Genomic DNA, 10,282 nt, shown 5'->3' with positions numbered 1-10,282 from the left:
CCTAAGCGCAGATCTATGGTAAGAGAAAGGGGAGACTTACGGATGCTGTTGAGCAGCGGCGGCGCGCGGAGGAGCTCTGGTGCGTTCAGGTCGATGCAGCGGTCGAAGGTTGACGGCGGCGGCTGAGGTCGAGGGTTCGGGCGTCGCGAGGATGAAGATGAAGCGAAGAGGCACGAGGGGGAAATTGGAAAGACCCCCTGGCCCTATTTATATGGAGATAAACGACAGATGCGAAAATCGAGGAGCCGGATTTCGGGATAAGGTAATGTTGTCGCCTCGATTGTCGGAGGCTCGTTAATGACAGGTGACGTCACGGCGGTTTACCAAGATCCTAGAAGACGATGTCATGGCGGTTTACAAGATTGTGTGAAGATGTTGAAGAAAAAAAATTCTCAAGTATTGAGGATTGACATGAACCAGTTCAAATCAATCTGGGGCCTAATGTTGGGGATATTACCACTGGGCGTAAACCGGACAGGAGAGGCCGGGTTAACTTCATAAGTAGTTCATCTGTATCTGAAGCCCATGAAGACAAATGGTGACGCTCCATGAAGGCCCAGGGCCCAAAGCCGGTTTAAGGCGTGTAGACACAAACCGACATTGAGATGTAAACTTGTGTTGTAAGATATACGTAGCAGAGACCGAGCCGGACACGATTATGAGCCGGCCTCGGAGTCTATAAACCGACGGGCGTCAACCCATGTATATAAGGGGACGACCCGGCGGCGGTTCAGGGACAATAGACAACAACTCGAGACTCAGGCAAAGCGTATTCGCTCCCTGGTCATCGAAACCCCATCAATTCCATCGCAACTAGACGTAGGCTTTTACCTTCATCGAAGGGCCGAACTAGTATAAAAATCTCTTGTGTCCCTTGTCCGCTTTAACCCCTTCAAGCTAACCCATAGTGATGGCTCCACGACTAAGTCCTTTCTTTAGGACATCTGCCGTGATAAAACCACGACAGAAGCCTTCCCACCAGTTAGCCTCACCAGCACCACCCGGACACACGAGGCGGACGAACGACATGGGAGCTGCACGCTCGGGAGGCTTAACGTTGGACTTCAAGTGTAGTTATAGTGACAGTTACCAGTAACGCCTATAGTCACTTCCCCTCTTATCTCCCGTTGTAATGTAGCATTAATGAGGGTGGGCGCACTCTATATAAGCCCCTTCCAACGCCATGACAAGGGTTCGCAACCTACTGTAATCTCATATCCCAAGAGAAAACAGAAGCCCGGGGCACAAGATGTAGGGCTATTACCTCTCTGAGAGGGGCCTGAACTCGCTAAATTCGAGTGTTACACACGTGTCGTAGATAGGTTCCGCCCTGAAAGTGCGTTATATCGACTAGAGGGGGTGAATAGGCGATTTTTGTGAATTCTTCACTGAGGAATTTGCCAGTGAGGAAATTCCTTAGCGAAGAACTACTTGCAGCGGAATAAGTACTCAAAAGTATGCATAGCAGAACACAAGCATGGTCATCATGATGAAATGAAGACAAGCACAGAGTACAGAAAGCGTAAACACAGGATAACACAAGATGAAGACAAACAGACTGAAGAAATTGAACTGAGGAAATTGAGAAAGTCTTCAGTCAAAGTCTTCAAACACAGATATGAACAAGCACACAACACAGTTATGAGGAAATGAAAGAGTTGAGGAAATAGAACCAGTAGGCTTGGTGAAGACAATGATTTGGTAGACCAGTTCCAACTACTGTGTCAGTTGTACATCTGGTTGGAGCGGCTAGGTATTTAAACCTGAGGACACACAGTCCCGGACACCCAGTCCTGAACACGCAGTCCAGGACACTTAGTCCTCACCGTATTCCCCTTGAGCTAAGGTCACACAGACCTCGCCCAATCACTCGTGGTAAGTCTTCAGGTGACTTCCGAACCTTCACAAACTCGGTCACTCGACGATCCACAATTTCCTCTTGGATGCTCTAGACCATGACGCCTAACCGTCTGGAAGAAGCACAGTCTTCAAAGGTAACAAGCGTGGGATCCATGTAGTATCAATCTCTTCAGTGATGCTCAATCACTTTGGGTTTGTAGGTGTTTGGGTTTGGGTTTTCCTCACTTGATGATTTTCGCTCAAAGTCCTCGGAGGATGGGATGCTCTCAAATGACAAGTGTCAGTTTCTCTCGGAGCAGCCAACCAGCTAGTGGTTGTAGGGGGGTGGCTATTTATAGCCTAGGGAGCAGCCTGACATGATAAGACATAAATGCCCTTCAATGATATGACCGTTAGGTGGGTAGATATTTTGGGACAGCTAGCGCATAGCACAACAACGGTAGGAAATTTGGGTATCAAATTCCTCAGGGCTATCATGTTCCTCACTGTGTAGGCAATCCGCACTGGCGAATTCCTAACTCCTCAGTCAGAACAAATTCCTCAGAGACCAGAAGAACTTCGTCTCTGTCACTGAAGAATATGACTGAACTGTATGAGATTTCCAATGGCTTCACTCGAAGGGATTGGTAGGTGTAGGATTTTGAGTTGAGCATCACATGGAAATTTTTCCTTAGTATTTCCTCGACCCCCTTTAACAGTACGGTGTTTCCTATGACTCAAGAAAGGGAAAACGAAAATACGAACACAAAAGTCTTCATGCTTCATGTTCCTCAAATGAATACCAAGTCTTCAAGGTCACACCAATTTCTTCACTTTCAAAGTCTTCAGAAATCCAAAGTCTTCAGTCGAAGAACTTCATTTTTAGGGGTCGACTTTCTCTGTAAATATCAAACTCCTCATAGACTTATAGACCTGTGTTCACTCATAAACACATTAGTCCCTTAACCTATAAGTCTTCAATGCACCAAAATCACTAAGGGGCACTAGATGCACTTACAATCTCCCCCTTTTTGGTGATTGATGACAATATAGGTTAAGTTTTCAACGGGGATAAACATATGAAGTGTAAATACTGATATTGAGGAATTTGATTGCAAGATATAGAAGAACTCCCCCTGAAGATGTGTATAGTGAGGAATTTGCTTTTGAAGCAATGCACACTTGAAGAGTAAAATCATGGAGATCTCCCCTTATATCTTGTAATTCATACACGCATTTGACATAATATATGAAGAATTTGAAATGCATGATGAAATATGGTGACTGATGTAATTCAGCATGCGTGCAATAACATTAACGAGGAATAAGCATGCAGAAGAAACAGCAAAAGTATCAGGCCACCATAGAGTTTAAGTTTACAACTCGATCCAACAAAGTCATCAGAAGAACGAGAGTTGTAACTTAGAAAAAACGCCCATATAGATAGACCCGCTTGAAGACTAACTCAAATTTCTCCCCCTTTGTCATAGAATGACCAAAAGGTTCGAAAATGAGGACTAACGCCCCTGAAGAATATCAAGTTGATGAAGGAGCGCCAGCGTTGTGAGGGTCGTTTGTTGATGTAGGGCCTGCCGCAGTGTCGTCCAAGTCTTCATGCTCGTCGGTGTCACGCGATGAAGAATAGGAGCTGGCCACCAAGGACGGAACCTTGACCTTCTTGTATTTCTTCGGTGGAGGTGCAGACCAATCAAAGTCCTCCTTGATACCCATTTTCTTCAGATCTTCTGCGCTATAAATGTGCGACAGAACAACCCAAGTGCGGTTGAGGGTTTCATGAAGGTAGTAATAGTTTTTCTTCACTGCATTGTGGGTAGCAGTCATGTTGTGAAGAATTGAACCAAACTGACGCTTGACCCATTTGTGATTGCGATCAACCTTCTGGTGAAGACTGAGGAGAAGCTCACGGTCAGTCATCACCCTGGGAGCTGTGCCTTGAGGATTTGGCTTGGTTGCGTTAGCGGCAGAGTCATGGGTGGCAGAGTCATCATTGGTGGAGTAGGATGCAGCCTTGCGAAATTGACCATCCAATGGACGAATGCCTTCATCAATAACAGCAGTAGCCTTGCCCTTTTCATCAGCTGAGGAAAATGTCCGTTTGAGGACTTCAATCGGGGGCAAGTAGCTGCAATGGTTCAGTGTATCAGCTTTGTAGTTGAGTGAAGACCTTGTTCTGATGAATCTCATAATCCACGGAGCATAAGGCTTCAACTCAAACGGTGACATCGTGACATTGGCCAGAGTCCTCATGAAGAAATCATGGAAGTTGACGGGAACGCCATGAATGATATTGAAAAGCAAATTCTTCATGATGCCAACGACTTCTTCTTCATTCGAGTCGTGGCCCTTGATAGGACTCAATGTCTTCATCAGAATGCGATAGACAGTCCGAGGCACATATAACAATTCCTTCACAAGGAATTTAGTTCTTGGGGCCTGACCTGGCTTCAATGGCTTCATCAGCACTTGCATATGGTGATTTGTAAGCTCAGGTTCACTGTAGATGCAACGAGCAGCTTCAAGGGGAGGACTGAGAGGCAAAGCACGAAGCAATTCAGTATTTGGTGCCTTGTAGTGAGTATTTTCAAACATCCAGTCCAGCACCCATGAATTCACATCTTCAGGGTCTCCGGTGATGTGCAGAGTTGCATAAAATTGAAGAATGAGCTCTTCATTCCAATCACATATATCAGTGCAGAAATTTAATAGTCCAGCGTCGTAAAGAACACTAAGGACTGGCACGAAGCACGGCAGAGATTCTATATCCACGTGAGGAATGTGCTCATGATCGAAGACTTTGTCTTTGTTGAACAGCACTGAGGAATAAAAATTTGCCTGGCTGGCAGTCCAGAAACGCCTCTTCCTAATGCGAGCAGAGTCATAGGGGTTGTAATCAGTGAAGAATACGTGCTCGCCGAAGAAATCATTAGCCTTGAATTTTTGCTTCCTTGAGAATGGATCCTTTGGCTTGGGCAGAGGAGTGTCAATGAGTTGCATTACAACCTCAGGAATCGCAATCTCAGGTTCTTCAGACTAAGGAATTTCTGGTTCCTCTTCAGTGGCAGCCTAGGTCTTCAATTCTTCATTTTCATTTTCTTCAGCACTAGTGGCTGGAATTTGTTCATGAGCTTCATCAGATCCCATTTGAACTGTAGTTGCTGGGGACTGAGGAATTTGTTTCAATGGTGTGAAGAGTGGAGAGTTGGGGTGCTGACTTTCCCAAAAGTCATCATTCATCACTGGTGTGGTACAGCCAATGTCCACGTCTTCATCTTCTATTTCTTCAACGCCGGCCTCTTCAGCAGTAAACTGAGGCATAGGCGAGGAAACTGTGGGGGTTGAAGGGATTTTATCCACTTCAACTTCTTCATCCATCTGCTCTGACGAAGCAGCAGAAGGATTTTCTTCATCAGATCCGCTAGGGATCACATATTCTTCACCAAAAGGGATGATTTCCTTTGATGGCATGGAGGAAACAGGAACAACATCAATTGGATTAGCAAATGAGCTTGTCAATTTCTTCATCTTCTTCGGTGCTGAAGAATCTGAAGGAGCTGATGCTTTCCTTTTCTTCACTGATGCACGCTCTGCAGCCTTGGTATTCCTCACATCTGATGCAGATGGAAGAATTGGAGTTGGGGTAGGCGCAGGAGGAGCAGAGGAATGTGGTTGATTTTCTTCAGGCACAACTGATGCAGTTGCACTGGCCTCTTCATTTTCTTCAGGCACACCACTAGTGGATGCCCTGGCAATTTCATCAGCGGCTGGAATGCAGTCATCAGCCCTGGAACTCACATTTTCTTCAGCAGCCCGAATGTCATCAGCGGTGCTGGCATGTTCTTCAGTTGGCTGAGCAGATGCTTCAGCCTGAGGAATTTCTTGTTGCAATGGGGCTGCAACATTGGAGGTGAACTTCTCAGTCAGTTTAACAAACCTGACCTTGGCTCCTTTCCAATCAGCATAGTAAGCATTGAAATCATCGCTGAGGACTTTGATTTCAGACTGGATCTTCACAAGTTCATCAGTTGTCATAGAGACAACGTTGTTCTTCAGGAATTTCTCCTTCCTGTACTGCGCTTTATTGAGCTGCCTGGCCTTCTCAAATTTCCATTTCTCTTCTTGGATGAAGGCAGTCAACATATGACTTTGGCCAGGAGTCAGCTTGAAGTCAGGCATAGGAGTGTTTGGGTCCTTGTGCCAGAGATCAATGTAATCGAGGATCAACTTTGGATCCAAAAGCAGAGGCACATTTGTGCCCTTGGCTCTGGCGGCCCTGACTTGCCTATCTCTGATGATTTCAACAAGTTCTTCATCATCAGCTTCGTCTTCTTCAGACGGCACTTGGAAGGCGACCTGCTTCTTGTGAAGACTTGGGCAAGGGCCTCGTCCAGCAGTGGTCTTTGTCTTCAGCAGAGAGGGTCCTGTTGAAGAATTTGGTGCAGCTGAGGAACTAGCTGAAGCTCCTGAGGCAATAGAGATGCCTGTAGTCCTTTGGCACGTGGCAAGATGCACAGGTGCTGAGGATTTGGTCGGAGCTGCTGAGGACTTTGGAGGAGCAGGAGCAGCGTGAGGAATTGGTCGTGAGGACATTGACGGTGAAGCACTTGGCTTACGCGCAGGCTTCTTTGCCATGGATTTCTTCGGCTTGACAGAGACCTCAGCGGCAGCAGCAGCAGCAGAGTCTTCATTGAATTTCCTCACTGCTTCTCTAGCTTGTTTAGCCAGCTTGGCCTGGCGCTTGGCCCATTCATCAGGATAATCTTCACGCTTGAGGCTGGTGAGATCAGCTTCTTGGCCAGGTGCCAACGGAGGTCTTGAGCATGGAGGATTGAGTGCAAATTTCTTCATGTACTTGGGAGTGACATATCTGTACTCCCTCCACTCTCTTGCCCATCTCCTCTCTATCTTCTGAATGCGCACCTTGCGCTGATTTTTATCTTCCTCAAGGGGTGTGCAGTACCCAGCATAGATGTCCTCAGGGATTTCAAATGCAGTGTTGATCTCAGGCCTCTTTCCTCCTTTCTGTGGCTTCTTTCCATCAGCCATTTTCTTCAGATGAGGAATTTGAACAATTGAATTCTCTGAAGAAGTATGCAACCTTTCTTCGAGGAACGCTGCAAATGAGTTAAGTTGATGAGAACCTAGTGATTCAGCAGCGGACATGAGTACCTGTGAACAGAGTATAGTTGCGAGGAATTTGAAGAGGTCATATGCGTTCTCAGAAGATTTTTCAAAAAGAACAAGTTTGAGGAATTTGACCAGATGAGTCTTGAAGAATTTCACTAAGCGTTCTTTGTCTTAGGTTCCAGAGTTGTATAGATCAAAGATCCACAAAATTGAGGAATCTTGAAGAAAAATTATTGCTTAGAGAAACGAATCAAGAACAGATGACATGTGAGGTGTTTAGTGTGTGAAGAATTTGAAGAATAAACACCTTTGAAGATTTTGTAGAAATCATTTGAATCAAGGAGGCAGTAAAAGTAACTTTTAATTACCCTGAACAAAGAACACGACGAACTGTGAGGTAGAGATGAGAAGTTCGTCTGTGCAGATCTTCCACGCCCTAACTCGGCGGAGGAAGACGGCTACGGCGACGGCGGAGTGAAGATTTCCGCGGCCGGCGCGAGTACGGCGGCGACGAGGTCGAGGCAGTGAAGCTCTTCCTCACCGGCAACGATGAAGTAGCGGCGGCGCTAGGGTTTGAGAAGCTCGAGCTGGAGAGAGGTCGAGCGGAGTAAAGGAAGTGAGGAAGGGAGAGGGGTATTTATAGCCACGGTGAAAAACTGTTCGCCCAAAGAAATTGGACGAACGTGCCCCTGACCCTTCTCATTCGCTTGACATGTGTCACCCACGTACTGAGAAGTGGAGATCGTGTTAGATCGTGGGTGAATAGATAAGTATTTCGTGGGATGCGGAACGGTTTGAGTGGCAAAGACAAAAATTTGGATAAGATAAGTTAAAAGTTCCGTTCACAAATTCTTCAGCTGACAAGGACACAGTGAAGATTTTGGACAAGTTTCAAATAGAACGCACATGAAGAATTTGTGAATAGATTGGGTTGAGTATAGCATAGAGGGGGAAGGGTCCGATCACATTCACTTAGCAGAAAAAACCAACTTCAGAGGAGGTATATTTGAGTACCTTGGCACCCTTTGCCATGAAGCAATAGGTGGGAGCGTAGTCATCATTGCCTTCATCAGCCGTGTTGGTGAAGCCATTTTCTTCAGAGTTGAAGATAGACTTGCTGACGAATGCAGCAGCGAGAACTAGACTTGCTACTCCAGACTCGGACTCCTCAGATGCCTCCTCTTCCTCATGTTCCTCAGATTCAGCTTCAGAGTCCATTTCCTTGCCAATGAATGCCCGAGCCTTCTTGGAGCTGCTCTTCTTGTGAGATGAAGACTTTGAGGATTTTGATGATGAAGATTTTGAGGATTTCTTCTTTTTCTTCGCATCATCAGAACTGTAAACCTTGTATTTCTTTTTCTTTGATTCCTTTTTCCACTGAGGACAATCTTGAATGTAGTGTCCAGGTTTCTTGCATTTGTGACAAAGCCTCTTCTTGTAGTCCCTGGATGAGGAATCATTGCTCCTTGAGGATCTTCCAAAGCGACCACGTCTTGAGAACTTCTGAAATTTCTTCACGAGCAGTGCTAGTTCCTAGCTCAGTTCTTCTGGATCACCAAGGCTGCTGCCAGAGTCTTCATCTTCAGACTCAGAAACTGCCTTGGCCTTCAGTGCACATGATCTGCCATAGCTCGAACCATAGAGGTCTCTCTTTTCAGCAAGCTGGAACTCATGAGTATTTAGCCTTTCGAGGATATCAGCGGGATCAAGTGACTTATAATCAGCACATTCTTGTATCATCAATGCCAGAGTATCAAATGAGGAATCAAGCGATCTCAACAATTTCTTCACCACCTCATGGTCGGTGATGTCAGTGGCACCAAGCGCTTGAAGCTCATTTGAGATGTCAATGAGGCGATCGAAGGTTTGTTGAACATTCTCATTGTCGAGTCTTTTGAAGCGGTTGAAGAGATTGCGAAGAACATCAACTCGAGAGTCACACTGAGTTGAGACTCCTTCATTCACTTTGGACAGCCTATCCCAGATAAGCTTAGCAGTTTCCAAAGCACTCACTCTTCCATATTGTCCTTTGCTCAGATGGCCACATATGATATTCTTCGCTCGAGAATCGAGTTGCTTGAATCTCTTCACATCAGTAGCGTTCAGTGAGGGTGAGACAGAGGGAATACCATTTTCCACAACATACTAGAGATCGTTATCAATTGCCTCAAGATGCATTCGCATCTTATTCTTCCAGTAGGGGTAGTCCGTCCCATCGAAGGTAGGACACCCAGCAGAGACCTTGATCATACCTGCGGTCGACATAACTAAAACTCCAGGCGGTTAAACCAAAATCACACAGAACAAGGGAGTACCTTGCTCTGATACCAATTGAAAGTGCGTTATATCGACTAGAGGGGGGTGAATAGGCGATTTTTATGAATTCTTCACTGAGGAATTTGCTAGTGAAGAAATTCCTTAGCGAACAACTACTTGCAGCGGAATAAGTACTCAAAAGTATGCATAGCAGAACACAAGCATGGTCATCATGATGAAATGAAGACAAGCGCAGAGTACAGAAAGCGTAAACACAGGATAAAGACAAACAGACTGAAGAAATTGAACTGAGGAAATTGAGAAAGTCTTCAGTCAAAGTCTTCAAACACAGATATGAACAAGCACACAACACAGGTATGAGGAAATGAAAGAGTTGAGGAAATAGAACCAGTAGGCTTGGTGAAGAGAATGATTTGGTAGACCAGTTCCAACTGCTGTCTCAGTTGTACATCTGGTTGGAGCGGCTAGGTATTTAAACCTGAGGACACACAGTCCCGGACACCCAGTCCTGAACACGCAGTCCAGGACACTTAGTCCTCACCGTATTCCCCTTGAGCTAAGGTCACACAGACCTCGCCCAATCACTCGTGGTAAGTCTTCAGGTGACTTCCGAACCTTCACAAACTCGGTCACTCGGCGATCCACAATTTCCTCTTGGATGCTCTAGACCATGACGCCTAACCGTCTGGAAGAAGCACAGTCTTCAAAGGTAACAAGCGTCGGATCCACGCAGGATCAATCTCTTCAGTGATGCTCAATCACTTTGGGTTTGTAGGTGTTTGGGTTTGGGTTTTCCTCACTTGATGATTTTCGCTCAAAGTTCTCGGAGGATGGGATGCTCTCAAATGACAAGTGTCAGTTTCTCTCGGAGCAGCCAACCAGCTAGTGGTTGTAGGGGGCGGCTATTTATAGCCTTGGGAGCAGCCCAACATGATAAGACATAAATGCCCTTCAATGATATGACCGTTAGGTGGGTAGATATTTTGGGACAGCTGGCGCATAGCACAACAACGGTCGGAAA

This window comes from Aegilops tauschii, chromosome 7 (genome assembly GCF_002575655.3).
Source record: "Aegilops tauschii subsp. strangulata cultivar AL8/78 chromosome 7, Aet v6.0, whole genome shotgun sequence".
NCBI classification, from domain to species: Eukaryota; Viridiplantae; Streptophyta; class Magnoliopsida; order Poales; family Poaceae; genus Aegilops; species Aegilops tauschii.
This window is presented reverse-complemented; position numbering follows the sequence as displayed.